The sequence below is a fragment of the Eucalyptus grandis genome, chromosome 11 (assembly GCF_016545825.1).
Source record: "Eucalyptus grandis isolate ANBG69807.140 chromosome 11, ASM1654582v1, whole genome shotgun sequence".
Classification (NCBI taxonomy): domain Eukaryota; kingdom Viridiplantae; phylum Streptophyta; class Magnoliopsida; order Myrtales; family Myrtaceae; genus Eucalyptus; species Eucalyptus grandis.
In genome coordinates this window covers 36,126,995-36,136,053 of record NC_052622.1, presented here as the reverse complement: position 1 = coordinate 36,136,053, position 9,059 = coordinate 36,126,995, and positions in this window count along the sequence as shown.

Sequence of the window (9,059 nt, the reverse complement as noted above, 5' to 3'; positions counted from 1 at the left end):
TGTGCCTTGGTTAGACCACTAAAAAGAGAATCTCTAGATGGTAAAGGGAACTTATCATCTTGGAGAAAAAGATTGAGAGGTTGATAGTTGATCACCAATCTCATTTTTCCTCTGTTTTGCTCGACGTGCTTATTGACATAAAAGGCTTCACAAGTCCATTGTGAATCGGAGACTTCAATAAGGCCTTGTTGCAATAGTTCCGAGCATTCCTTTTGAGCTAAAACCAGATGTTCTGGCTTCATTCCCATGTGGCTCGCCTGTCTTCATTTTTCTTGAAAGGAAGGCGAACAAAGAACTCTGGATTTTCCCATAAATGATGGGAACACTTTTGAGCGAATTCTGAATGGGATTCTGAATAAGATTCTAGCAACCTTTGCATAATTGGATCTAGTAGACTCATTTGAATAGAAAAGAGTCTTTGAATATTGACGAACTCAGAGAATTGATTTTTATATCTAAGACCTTTTCCAAGAATGATACGAAGCTGAGAGATTTGAGTCATGATGTTCCACCCAATTATCAGGTCTTTATTGGGAAGGTTTGATCCAAAGATTTTTGCAGTGATGGAGCACTGTGGGAAGAACTGGATAGTTACAGGAGTGGTTCTGACATTTGTGGAGAAAGTATCTCCTGAAGCGGAATTGAAATATCGGATATAAGGAGTCCAGAATTCTTCAGGAAGAACTTTGGTGTCTAATATTGAACAACTTGCTCCTGTGTCAATGTGAGCGATAATAGTGATGGGTTTGGCAAACTTTGAAGTAAGGATTTTTACAGGGAAATGGGGACAGTGAGTTTGACTTGAAAATATGTCAAGGTTTGGTTCTGGGGATGATGGTGATATATAGAAAATATCTTCAGACTCTGAGTCTGACTCAGTCTCACTGGAAGTTTGGTAAGAGGGAATGGCACAAAGAGTTTGTTTAGTTGGCTCTTCATTAGCAGAGAATAAGGATTCAATATCATCATTTTCAAGAGAAATACATGTTTCATTCTCAATGTGATGAATTAGATGATTCGACTTTTTCTCGCTTGAGGACAGTTTTGGCAAAATGTCATTTCGATTGCAAATGTAGCAACGGTTTGATTTTTTGTGGTTTGTGCGATCCTTCCTTTTACATAAGTACCGCCATTTCTTCTTTTTCTGGAAATGCTTGGAGCCATGTTTGGATTTCTTTATCCAAAACTTCTTGTAGTGTTTTTCTTCCGGAATACTTGCCACATGTACCATCACAGTCTTTCTTGGAACATTTGATTTTTAACTTCTGGCAAGAACAAGCTAATTCAAGGCGCTTGTCGTCTGTGATGTAAGTACGGACCATCTGGCGCTTTAAGCACAATTCTTCAAGACATAAATGAACTTCTTGCTGTATTTCGCCTAAGGGAACATCTTGTATTCTCCTTTGTTTTCCAAAGAAAGATCTTTCAACCATTTGGGATAGTTATTTAGGGATGGAAGTAAGGAAAACATGCTTCAGATTTGGATCTGCTCCAACTTGATAAAAAAGCTGAAGCATTATTCGATAATGCTTATTAAGATGTTTTTCCTGGAGGGAGCAGCATCTTCTCTCGAAAAACTCTCTTCTTTTTATCTCTATGAAATCAACGGGTTTTCCCACAAAGACATGATATAAGAGAGTGATGGCATGGCTGAAATTTGGTGACATCAGAAAATGGATCTAGTCTTGTTCTGAAATTGATTTCCACCAGAGTTTTAAGCTTCTTGTGAACCTTGTAACAAAGTTATACAGGACGTCATTCATATCATGGTTAGTGATAGACTGGGTATTCAACCAAGTATGAAATTCTTCAAGCCTTATCAGCCATTTGTGATAAGGAATATCATCAATGGTGAAGAATTGTTTTGATGTTATGGACACATGCTGAGCATGATTGCTTGTCTGACCAATTTCTAGGTCAGAATAATTTGATTCCATATCATCATCTGAGGGGTCAGCCATGAATATTGATGAAGTTACTGGTGCAATGGGGAGGGAATCAACTGTAGGAATTGAGAAGGATGAAGAAGGGGAGAGGGATACTAAAGAGTCTGATTCAGTATCACGAGAAGTTTGCTCTACAGGGAGCAAAATCTGTTTTTCTATAATGACATGATCAGGTTCCTGGGTGCCTAAATCCTTTAGAAAAGATTCTAATGGATTTGATAGCATCATCGATCCGGCCTTTCTCTTATAACAATGGAACTTGATTTTGTAGGTGGTATTTTTCTTTCCCATTTTCCTTCTCACGGGGCCTTGAGGCGATTTCGTATTTCGCCATATCCGGTTCTCTTACGTAAGGATCTGTTGGAATAGTGGCAAAAATAGATGTTTGTGGCAGTGGGGGTAAATACCCGGTTTTAACATGAGGTGCCAATGGGTCAAACGGTCTGAACCTTCCTTCTTCAAGAAGCTGGATTTGCCTCTTGAGCTTCTCTATTTTTGGCTTTGGACTTTCAAGATAATGGTACCCAAGATGTTGTCCTGATTCCAAGGCGTGAAGCCTTTTCTGGAATTCAGAGAGTATCTTTTTGGTACTTTCATCATACATTCGGAGATCTTGTTGCACATTTCCAATCTTGGAGTCAATTGCCTTGAAGGCATTGTTTTGTGTCAACATAGTCTCTGATTGCCAATTTAGAACAGCTTCAACGGTAGAGATTTTTTTCTGTCTTCCATGTTCATCCACATCAGTGGGAGTAGGGATTTTAGGAATATGGCGGTATCTGCCATGGGGATCAATAAACTCTTCTGCAGCAGGGAATGGGAGTTTAGAACTTTCCTTGACAAGAGGAGGAAAGTTGGTATCCTGAAATATAGCAATAGAAGAAGTGGGTGGTGCTTCTTCTGGAACTTCAAGGGGGTAAGAGTGTTTCTTAGCCCATTTGAGTATTGGCTTATAAAATGGAGAGAGGGCTTGCTTCTTCTGGGGAGGAGATGGTGGTGGTGTTTTTGGTGGATCTGGTAAGGCTTGGGATGTAGTATTGAACTCTGGTGGTGGAGGTGGTACATAAGAAACCATGAATTGGTATTTGTCACATTCACCGAGAGTATCGACGGAGGAATCTCCGTCTAAGTACCTTTGGTACATCTTATCCTTTGGCCTTTTCCGTCAAGGTAGAGATTTTGCAAAAGGATCTACCTCGTCTGGAGAATTTGTACAATATGAACATTGACAAAAGGGATCCCAAAAACAATGACCATAGTCATCTTTATAGTAATGAACATGATGTCCATCACCATCGAAGTGTCGAACGTGCTTTTTTGGATCTGGCTCAGAAATAGATTGAGGAACACATGGTTCAATCATGAAGAGGGTTTGGAAGATAGAAGGACTTTCTTCATTTTCCTTGCCAAATTTGATGAAAACAGTTCCATCTTTTTTCCGTACGAACTCTGAGTCCGTAGACTGGAAAGGCTTGTTGTGCTGATGTAGCTTTTCGTAGTTGGTAATCCAAGTCTCTAGAAGGAGCTTGGCCAATGTATCCTTCGGAATATGTCTAGGAACATGGATACATGATGCTTGGTCGTTCTGCATGGAGATAAACAAAGTATCTTCATTACCATTGTTGAAGTTGAGGTCAAGTGCATGGTTCTGCACTCGATAAACCATATGGTAATGTAGTGTTGCAACTATAGAGTCAGCAGTTTGAGGGGTTCCAGTAAGTTGGACTTGAACTTTCAAAAAAGAAAGTAACTGAGGCTCTGAAAGAGCGATGTTGAAATTTGGATATAGAATGACAAAGACTGTTCCTGCATTCAAAGTAGTTTGAACAGTACCAATGCAAGCATGCTGGTATTGTAAAAATCTGGTATCTAACAATGCGATTCTTGCCATGACTGGCAAACCTTTACGACCATGAAAAGTGAGAGCAAGACGAACAGCTCCATAATGAACATGAGTGTATCCCTGTTAAGCCCATTGTCTGGGAAATTCAGGAGGGATCTGAAAAGTAACAAAGTACTCTTTTTCAGAAAGCGTGAATAGGATGCTTTGGTCGAATTTGGAGGACCGGACGACTCCTTTACTTGCTTTGGAGTTTGGTGAATGAGCTGGCGGATGGAGCGGATGGGTGAAAATGACAAGTTTGGTTTGGCAAAAGCGAGAATAAGGGTTCATAAGGGAGAGCTGGGTTTTGAAATCTTGGTTTCATCGCTTAGAGAGACTTCATAAAGATAATCTATCTTAGAAGCATTAGAGACGCGAAATTCTGGAGGTGTTGAAGATAAAGATGAGGGAGCAAGAGAAACTTGTGCTTTGAGGATTTCTGGTTCTGTAGACATGATGGGAAGAGATCTTCTCGGCTCTGGATTCACCTGTCAAGCGCATGGAATGGATAATATCAAAAACGAAACCATGGCTCTAATACCATGAATGGACCTAGACTGAGAACTCAACGGTAGAGTGTCACCTTGACATGGTGGAAGTCATCAGTTCAAGCCTGATTTCTGGTTTTGTAGACATGATGGGAAGAGATCATTCTTGATGATGTGGAATTATACTTGATAGAAAGAGAAGGGAATGGAGACCCAATTTAGCCAGCATAAGCTGAAAGAATAAATGGGCGACAACTATTCAATTGACTAATGATACACCCCAATATTTGCCATTAATTACTTTTCAGGCTAAATTAGTGTAATCGATAGTTTAATGAGCATGCTTTTTGCATCCTGCCTTTTGTGATACTTTTATATTTCACCTTTCAGTCATTTAAATGTTGCTTAAAGAGTTAAAGTCTACTTTGAGTTTTATACATGTAAAACATTGTTGGCATTATATTTATGACTACTAAAGTTTTAGTCCAAACATTTTTCTTGTCAAAATTGTCGTGATTCTATTCCTAAATTTATTAGTAGCCACAAATTTATGGGTTAAAGATTATAATGTCTCTTTTGCAATGATCGAATTTTTCATGCATAACTTTTGATAGAATATTAAATAGTATTTTATTGCATAATTAAATTGATTACATGTTTTGTATTGAGTATGCATTGTTGAGACATTTTCGGTGATTCATATATAACACTTAGAGGAAGTGTTATAGTTATTTTGTGAAATTATTAATTCATTTTGAATTTTTGCTAACCTCTGAGTTTTGGTTAACATTTTTGGAGCAACCTGTAATATTGACAGTAGTAATGATGTAAAAAAAAAAAATGTTCTTTGTAAGAATATTTACTTTGTCAATTTATGTTGAATGTCCATTCATGCATGATGATAATTAGAGACTTGATTAGCTATTGCATTGGGAAAGAGAATCTCCTTTAGTGATTGTTGTGGAAATGAAATTTATTTTTATTTCTTTACATCCATAGCCAACATAGATTTATATTGAATAAGATTTATGTCTTTTGTAAAATATTTTGTTAAAGGGTGATTGTTGTCAAGTTTATTATAGTGGATTTTCCACTGTATTATAAGGATACGGTAATGTTAACTGGATCTTGGATTCATATGAGATAAAATCTACTAACAAATATGTGTTCACCCAGTGGAAGTGCTTGACATAAAAGCAATTGAATGAAATCGTGGGGGAAATGACAATCCTACTAAACCAAGAGTCGACTTGGTTGAAGTAGATGATTTGATGAAGTAATTGATGTAGTCACTCACATGCCAATATTATGGCTAATCGAAATTATGGGTGGTAGACTCAAGTTCTACCGGGCATATATGTGTAAACAAAATGCCTTATCCACCTAAGCTCCGATGGGTGAAGGAGAAGAAAATATTTACTATTCTTTGGTAAATCATGAACTATTCAAGTTCTTGAGAAAAAGAGAAATTTTTCTCAAACTCATATATGAAAATGAGGCTGAGTAACCACCCACCTGAGTGGCGTTGCTGGCTTTGGGCCCTCTCCCCCTCGTGAAGGGGAGGGGTTCAAATCCCGGTGCGTCACGGGGTGATTTCTTGCAGGCGTAAATGTGTGGCCAGCTTGCGTCAGCCCCAGGTTCTTCCCGCCGGCTGTCGGCTTTCGGGGTTTCCTAGGTCATCAAAAAAAAAAAAATGAGGCTGAGTAGTTGAGAAACTCTTAGCAGATATTCCTTTGGGAAAATGACACATTTTGTGTTTATACATCATGATTGTCAAGAGGCAATAACCATGCAAAAATAAAACTTTCAATGGTAAAAATTGACACGTCCGATTGAGGGATGACGTGGTAAAGCAGCTGCTTAATGATGGAATTATGTCCATTAATTATATGAAGTCAAAAATGGATTTTGGCCAATCCTTTGACTATACATCGAGGGGATTGACAAGTTAACTGAAGAAAATCAGCAATGATAGTAACCCAACTATGTGATTGGCGATCCCATGAATTAGGTTCATATGGGTAATAACAAGTCATTTGTTGATCTAGTGCACTATTAAAATTTATTGTCCATCCTAAAGTGAAAATAGTGCAAAATTGCAAGGAAAAAGAGATTGAGCTAAGCTCTTAATAAAATTCCATAATCATTATTGGTGGTGTATTAATCGGCAATATACACTTGATGGAATCACCTATATAAGTGTGGAGTGGAGCCGCTCCTATGAGAATTTTTGGTGAAAATCTCTAAAGCACTTATGAATAAACCAAGCACGCGCATGACTTATTAGCGCAAAACCGCGTTGAACAACAAAGTTTGTGGGAGTGTAATGTGATTGGTGAAAATTATAATTCACAGAAAGAAATTCTTGGTTCATAGAAGTTTCAAACTTCACCAATGATTTCGTGAATTATATTTCATTCTTTTTAGGGTTGGTTCATAACCTAACAAGCACCAATTCCGATGCATTACTCTCCAATAACCCATAATTATTCTATTTTCTTGTAAAAAATTTCTGAAATATATGGGGGATTGTTGGATATTTCAGTAGTTTTGAAATATTTATTAGAAATTATGATTGTCATGAAAGTCATCATTTTTGTAATGGCTTTTTCAACGGTCATATAATGGCTTTCTAATGATTGTATAACGGTCGTCTAACGGCTTTATAACTTTTAATTTATTACTTCATAGACTCTTCATGATTTTATAACAGTTATCTTTTTTATTATCAATTGATTTATGATGATCTCCTAACAGCTCTCTCTTTTCCTTGTTTAAATATAAATTAAACTTCAAACCACAATCTTAGTAGATACAATATGCTCTCACATCTTTTCTTTTCTTTTTGCTGGGTTATACACAAAAGTTGTTATGTTTCCTTCTAATATTCAGTGCGGAGTATAGAGAAGATCTGTTGTATCTTGGGAGGATAACTGCTGAAGCCTTACGCACCAAGTTACGTACTCTAAGAGACGGAATTATCCTTAAGGACAATGTTTGCACGTCTCAGACATTTCTTTTTATTTTTCTAATCTTTTGTAATGTATTTTCAATAAGTATTATTATTTTATGTATTCTAATACTTTTTCCAACATATCTCTGATCCCACATGTCTTGGATATGGATTGTTGTATACGTAGATCAAATCTCGAGAGAACTCAAACTAGCACGATGAGTGCAATTGAGTCATGATTAAAATAGATAATTATGTGCCAATGGTGAGCCGAAGAGAGTTGCCTACCTACATTTTTTTTTGGGGGCATTGGTACAATTTCATGTTGAGAGCGTGTGTTTTCGCTTTTTAAAGACTATAGAGGGAAAATAAATATATACAATATTAGCTAGACCAAACTAAACTTAAATTTCAAATGTATGTCGTACATCAAATTATCAACATGTCCTGTATTACGCGATACATTTTCGTATTTATTTATTGTTTTGGCAAGTTTTTGGCATCTCTTTCAAAATCCAAACAAAATTTCATTTATTTATTTTTTAAATTTTGGCGTCTCCGTCGACCTATACTGAACATGTGATTAATGGGATGGGATGTCGATGCTCGTTCCCGCACTTGGAGATATGGCGTGCCTCGGCATTACTCTCCCGCAGCAATCTAAAAGGTCTCGCTGCCTAAAAATACAAGATATAACAAGTACTCGAAAGCATTTATTAATTTTTTTTAAAGATATTAACGATACACTGAACGAAAATCGTTAATCATTCACAAAACGAAAAAAGAAAAAAAGATTGCAGACTATATAATTCCTATGCCCCTGTATATGAAATTCCTCTAAATTTAGCTCGGGACTAGCGCGAGGTGAGAGAAAATTACTAGCTTAAGAATTGAAGTAATATGTTGGAACTGAAGTCGATGACAATGTACGAACTAAATTGAGTTATGATCACTTTTGAATTTAATGGGTTCGTGGGGATTTGCAAGATATTGTATACCCCTTTATCAACTTTTATGCTTGCACTTCTAGAACACTAGTCACTTCAATTGTTTGATTCTTGAGACAAACGATGTCTATCGGGTGAATCTCTAATCTCCAAAAATCACAAGAGAATTTATCGATAATTCAACAGAATCACAATTCGATATGTATCTACTGGTTCAAGCCATTCAAACATTCACCCATTTAATAAATACAACTTGTGTTATATTTTATGACGTATACTATATACACAAAGATTAAGGATTTATATTAGTACAAATCTGCATTTGTTTATGCATGAAATCCTAATAAGGTGCTCGAAATTACAATTTTGCTATTGTCCATCATAAATCTCATTAGACGTTCAATGCATATAAATATATTTTCTGCAAAATTTGTAATGACCAACACGTAAAAAATACTACTAATTTGAGGTGTCTTTATTGAATTTACGATTGGATTCTCTGTTTATGATTTATTAAATTAAAAACTTCAATTCACGATTTAATAATTGCTCTCTTCTAGATAACGAGAAAGAAGAATTCCTCTACGAATACGCGACTTCTGTTTTTAGGGAAAAAGAAGAAGGAGAAAAAGCGAGAAGCAGCGGAGGAGCAGGTAAGCCTGGCAGGTAGCGTATTTCCCGCAAATCAGCTCTAGGGCGATGATTTGTGCCTGTAATAATGCTCGTGTATGCGGAAGCATCTCTTATCCATTTGTGCCTTTATTTAAATGAATTTTTATATATTTCCTTTTGTAGATATACCCAAAATATATATGTCTTGAGTAGCGTTTGATTAAATTCATG